General features: G+C 32.4%; 2 non-coding genes across 2 annotated transcripts; both read left to right on the forward strand.

The window, feature by feature from the left end:
* Positions 1-587: 587 nt before the first annotated feature.
* On the forward strand, positions 588-659 carry TRNAP-CGG (transfer RNA proline (anticodon CGG)). Its single transcript has one exon. It is a non-coding gene; the product is annotated as a tRNA-Pro (tRNA).
* A 5,269-nt stretch (positions 660-5,928) lies between these two features.
* TRNAP-CGG (transfer RNA proline (anticodon CGG)) lies at positions 5,929-6,000 on the forward strand. The gene has a single exon. It is a non-coding gene; the product is annotated as a tRNA-Pro (tRNA).

A 6,000-nucleotide genomic window follows, 5' to 3' on the forward strand; every position in this document is an offset into this window, starting at 1 on the left:
TTCTTTTGCCAATCCATAAAAAAAAGTATATACTTATGCATATTTAGTAAACTGTCAACCATTTGGTGGTATATTGGGTAAACTGTAGATTCCATTTTGTCTAAGTAACTTTGAGTGGCTTCAAAGAAGTCTCATTTTGACAAATAAAAAACAGTCAAAATGAAATTACAGGTTTTTCTCTTACCTTGCTTTTTTCTAAGAAACAATGAGTGGCTTAAAAGAATAGTCTCTTTTTGACAAACAAAAAGGTCAACAATTAATTGCAGGTTTTTGTTTTTTTCTTTCTTCTTGGTCTGTATGCTTAAGTTGCACACAGTATGAGACAAGTCTTAGGTTCCAGCTATTAGAAAAGTTAAAACTCTATAGGAACCCATAAATCTTGGCACTGAAATTTCCAAATATGCATACTTGGACCAAAAATTGACCTTAAGGAAACATTTTAGCTATGCTACAAATAATTTTTTTAAATAGTTATGGTATTTTTAAAATGTAACATCTTTTTTTCCAGCTTATTGCATTTTTTTATTAAATAATTTGAGTTTTACTTTAAAAATGGTAAAATCTGAATGAGAAGACCTTAGGCAGATGGCTCGTTGGTCTAGGGGTATGATTCTCGCTTCGGGTGCGAGAGGTCCCGGGTTCAAATCCCGGACGAGCCCATCTCTTCATGTACTTTTAAAGTCCTTAATATCTGATAGTATGTAATAGCATTTTAAAATACTCACTAATGTATACAAACAGTTTTACTTACAATTTCATTAATATACATAAAAAAGACATGCACAGTGGGCTCGTTGATTCTTGCTTAGGGTGCGAGAGATCCCCGGTACAAATCCCGGATGAGCCCATCTTTTAAAGGTATATACTTATGCATACTTAGTAAAATGTCAACCATTTGGTGGTATATTAGGTAAACTATAGATTCCATTTTGTCTAAGTAACCTTGAGTGGCTTAAAAGTCTAATTTTTTCAAACAAAAAACTGTCAAAATGAAATTACAGGTTTTTCTCTTACCTTTCTTTTTTCTAAATAACCCTGAGTGGCTTAAAAGAATAGTATCATTATGACTAACAAAAAGATCAACAATAAATTGCAGGTGTTTATTTTGTCTTTCTTCTGGGTCTGCATGCTTGAGTTGCACACAGTATGTGACAAGTCTTAGGTTCCAACTATCAAAAAAAGTCCAAACTCTATTGGGACCTCTAAATATTGGCACTGCACATTTCTAATATACATACTTGGATAACAAGTAACCTTAAGTTATTATTTTTGCAATGCTACATACACATTTTTTGTTTTAAGTTGTTATGTTATTTTTAAAATGTTTCATCTTCATTAAATGAAATTGTTGGTTTCTCCAGTTATTTGCATTTTTTCTTAAATAATTAGAGTTTTACTTTAAAAATGTTAAAAACTGAATAAGAAATTATTTGGCTAGTGGCTTGTTGGTCAGGGTGTATGATTCTTGCTTCGGGTGCAAAAGGTCCCAGGTTCATATCCTGGATGAGCCTGTTTTCTCAGGTTCTTTAAAAGTGCTTAGTTCAATTATCTGATAGTATTTTAAAATACTAATGTATTCCAACAGTTTCACTTCCAATTTCATTAGTATACATTAAAATACATGAACAGTAGGCTCATTGTTATAGGGGTATGATTGTCGCTTAGGGTGCGAGAGGTCCTGGGATTAAATCGCAGACGAGCCCATCTTCTCAGGTTCTTTTAAATAGCATGGTTCCATTATCTGATTGATGTCAATTGCCTGAGTCAAAAGCATCAAGTGAATTTTTCTTTTGCCAATCCATAAAAAAAGTATATACTTATGCATATTTAGTAAACTGTCAACCATTTGGTGGTATATTGGGTAAACTGTAGATTCCATTTTGTCTAAGTAACTTTGAGTGGCTTCAAAGAAGTCTCATTTTGACAAATAAAAAACAGTCAAAATGAAATTACAGGTTTTTCTCTTACCTTGCTTTTTTCTAAGAAACAATGAGTGGCTTAAAAGAATAGTCTCTTTTTGACAAACAAAAAGGTCAACAATTAATTGCAGGTTTTTGTTTTTTTCTTTCTTCTTGGTCTGTATGCTTAAGTTGCACACAGTATGAGACAAGTCTTAGGTTCCAGCTATTAGACAAGTTAAAACTCTATAGGAACCCATAAATCTTGGCACTGAAATTTCCAAATATGCATACTTGGACCAAAAATTGACCTTAAGGAAACATTTTAGCTATGCTACAAATATTTTTTTTAAATAGTTATGGTATTTTTAAAATGTAACATCTTTTTTTCCAGCTTATTGCATTTTTTTATTAAATAATTTGAGTTTTACTTTAAAAATGGTAAAATCTGAATGAGAAGACCTTAGGCAGATGGCTCATTGGTCTAGGGGTATGATTCTCGCTTCGGGTGCGAGAGGTCCCGGGTTCAAATCCCGTACGAGCCCATCTCTTCATATCTGATAGTATTTAATAGCATTTTAAAATACTCACTAATGTATACAAATACTCACTAATGTATACAAACAGTTTTACTTACAATTTCATTAATATACATAAAAAAGACATGCACAGTGGGCTCGTTGATTCTTGCTTAGGGTGCGAGAGATCCCCGGTACAAATCCCGGATGAGCCCATCTTTTAAAGGTATATACTTATGCATACTTAGTAAAATGTCAACCATTTGGTGGTATATTGGGTAAACTATAGATTCCATTTTGTCTAAGTAACCTTGAGTGGCTTAAAAGTCTAATTTTGACAAACAAAAAACTGTCAAAATGAAATTACAGGTTTTTCTCTTACCTTTCTTTTTTCTAAATAACCATGAGTGGCTTAAAAGAATAGTATCATTATGACTAACAAAAAGATCAACAATAAATTGCAGGTGTTTATTTTGTCTTTCTTCTGGGTCTGCATGCTTGAGTTGCACACAGTATGTGACAAGTCTTAGGTTCCAACTATCAAAAAAAGTCCAAACTCTATTGGGACCTCTAAATATTGGCACTGCACATTTCTAATATACATACTTGGATAACAAGTAACCTTAAGTTATTATTTTTGCAATGCTACATACACATTTTTTGTTTTAAGTTGTTATGTTATTTTTAAAATGTTTCATCTTCATTAAATGAAATTGTGTGTTTTCTCCAGTTATTTGCATTTTTTCTTAAATAATTAGAGTTTTACTTTAAAAATGTTAAAAACTGAATAAGAAATTATTTGGCTAGTGGCTTGTTGGTCAGGGTGTATGATTCTTGCTTCGGGTGCAAAAGGTCCCAGGTTCATATCCTGGATGAGCCTGTTTTCTCAGGTTCTTTAAAAGTGCTTAGTTCAATTATCTGATAGTATTTTAAAATACTAATGTATTCCAACAGTTTCACTTCCAATTTCATTAGTATACATGAAAATACATGAACAGTAGGCTCGTTGTTATAGGGGTATGATTCTCGCTTAGGGTGCGAGAGGTCCTGGGATTAAATCGCAGACGAGCCCATCTTCTCTGGTTCTTTTAAATACCATGGTTTCATTATCTGATTGATGTCAATTGCCTGAGTCAAAAGCATCAAGTGAATTTTTCTTTTGCCAATCCATAAAAAAAAGTATATACTTATGCATATTTAGTAAACTGTCAACCATTTGGTGGTATATTGGGTAAACTGTAGATTCCATTTTGTCTAAGTAACTTTGAGTGGCTTTAAAGAAGTCTCATTTTGACAAATAAAAAACAGTCAAAATGAAATTACAGGTTTTTCTCTTACCTTGCTTTTTTCTAAGAAACAATGAGTGGCTTACAAGAATAGTCTCTTTTTGACAAACAAAAAGGTCAACAATTAATTGCAGGTTTTTGTTTTTTTCTTTCTTCTTGGTCTGTATGCTTAAGTTGCACACAGTATGAGACAAGTCTAAGGTTCCAGCTATTAGAAAAGTTAAAACTCTATAGGAACCCATAAATCTTGGCACTGAAATTTCCAAATATGCATACTTGGACCAAAAATTGACCTTAAGGAAACATTTTAGCTATGCTACAAATAATTTTTTTAAATAGTTATGGTATTTTTAAAATGTAACATCTTTTTTTCCAGCTTATTGCATTTTTTTATTAAATAATTTGAGTTTTACTTTAAAAATGGTAAAATCTGAATGAGAAGACCTTAGGCAGATGGCTCGTTGGTCTAGGGGTATGATTCTCGCTTCGGGTGCGAATCCCGGACGAGCCCATCTCTTCATGTACTTTTAAAGTCCTTAATATCTGATAGTATTTAATAGCATTTTAAAATACTCACTAATGTATACAAACAGTTTTACTTACAATTTCATTAATATACATAAAAAAGACATGCACAGTGGGCTCATTGATTCTTGCTTAGGGTGCGAGAGATCCCCGGTACAAATCCCGGATGAGCCCATCTTTTAAAGGTATATACTTATGCATACTTAGTAAAATGTCAACCATTTGGTGGTATATTGGGTAAACTATAGATTCCATTTTGTCTAAGTAACCTTGAGTGGCTTAAAAGTCTAATTTTGACAAACAAAAAACTGTCAAAATGAAATTACAGGTTTTTCGCTTACCTTTCTTTTTTCTAAATAACCCTGAGTGGCTTAAAAGAATAGTATCATTATGACTAACAAAAAGATCAACAATAAATTGCAGGTGTTTATTTTGTCTTTCTTCTGGGTCTGCATGCTTGAGTTGCACACAGTATGTGACAAGTCTTAGGTTCCAACTATCAAAAAAAGTCCAAACTCTATTGGGACCTCTAAATATTGGCACTGCACATTTCTAATATACATACTTGGATAACAAGTAACCTTAAGTTATTATTTTTGCAATGCTACATACACATTTTTTTGTTTTAAGTTGTTATGTTATTTTTAAAATGTTTCATCTTCATTAAATGAAATTGTGTGTTTTCTCCAGTTATTTGCATTTTTTCTTAAATAATTAGAGTTTTACTTTAAAAATGTTAAAAACTGAATAAGAAATTATTTGGCTAGTGGCTTGTTGGTCAGGGTGTATGATTCTTGCTTCGGGTGCAAAAGGTCCCAGGTTCATATCCTGGATGAGCCTGTTTTCTCAGGTTCTTTAAAAGTGCTTAGTTCAATTATCTGATAGTATTTTAAAATACTAATGTATTCCAACAGTTTCACTTCCAATTTCATTAGTATACATGAAAATACATGAACAGTAGGCTCGTTGGTATAGGGGTATGATTCTCGCTTAGGGTGCGAGAGGTCCTGGGATTAAATCGCAGACGAGACAATCTTCTCAGGTTCTTTTAAATACCATGGTTCCATTATCTGATTGATGTCAATTGCCTGAGTCAAAAGCATCAAGTGAATTTTTCTTTTGCCAATCCATAAAAAAAAGTATATACTTATGCATATTTAGTAAACTGTCAACCATTTGGTGGTATATTGGGTAAACTGTAGATTCCATTTTGTCTAAGTAACTTTGAGTGGCTTCAAAGAAGTCTCATTTTGACAAATAAAAAACAGTCAAAATGAAATTACAGGTTTTTCTCTTACCTTGCTTTTTTCTAAGAAACAATGAGTGGATTAAAAGAATAGTCTCTTTTTGACAAACAAAAAGGTCAACAATTAATTGCAGGTTTTTGTTTTTTTCTTTCTTCTTGGTCTGTATGCTTAAGTTGCACACAGTATGAGACAAGTCTTAGGTTCCAGCTATTAGAAAAGTTAAAACTCTATAGGAACCCATAAATCTTGGCACTGAAATTTCCAAATATGCATACTTGGACCAAAAATTGACCTTAAGGAAACATTTTAGCTATGCTACAAATAATTTTTTTAAATAGTTATGGTATTTTTAAAATGTAACATCTTTTTTTCCAGCTTATTGCATTTTTTAATTAAATAATTTGAGTTTTACTTTAAAAATGGTAAAATCTGAAAGAGAAGACTTTAGGCAGATGGCTCGTTGGTCTAAGGGTATGATTCTTGCTTCGGGTGCGAGAGGTCCTGGGTTCAAATCCCGGATGAGCCC

This window comes from Pseudophryne corroboree, chromosome 3 (assembly GCF_028390025.1).
Source record: "Pseudophryne corroboree isolate aPseCor3 chromosome 3, aPseCor3.hap2, whole genome shotgun sequence".
NCBI lineage: Eukaryota > Metazoa > Chordata > Amphibia > Anura > Myobatrachidae > Pseudophryne > Pseudophryne corroboree.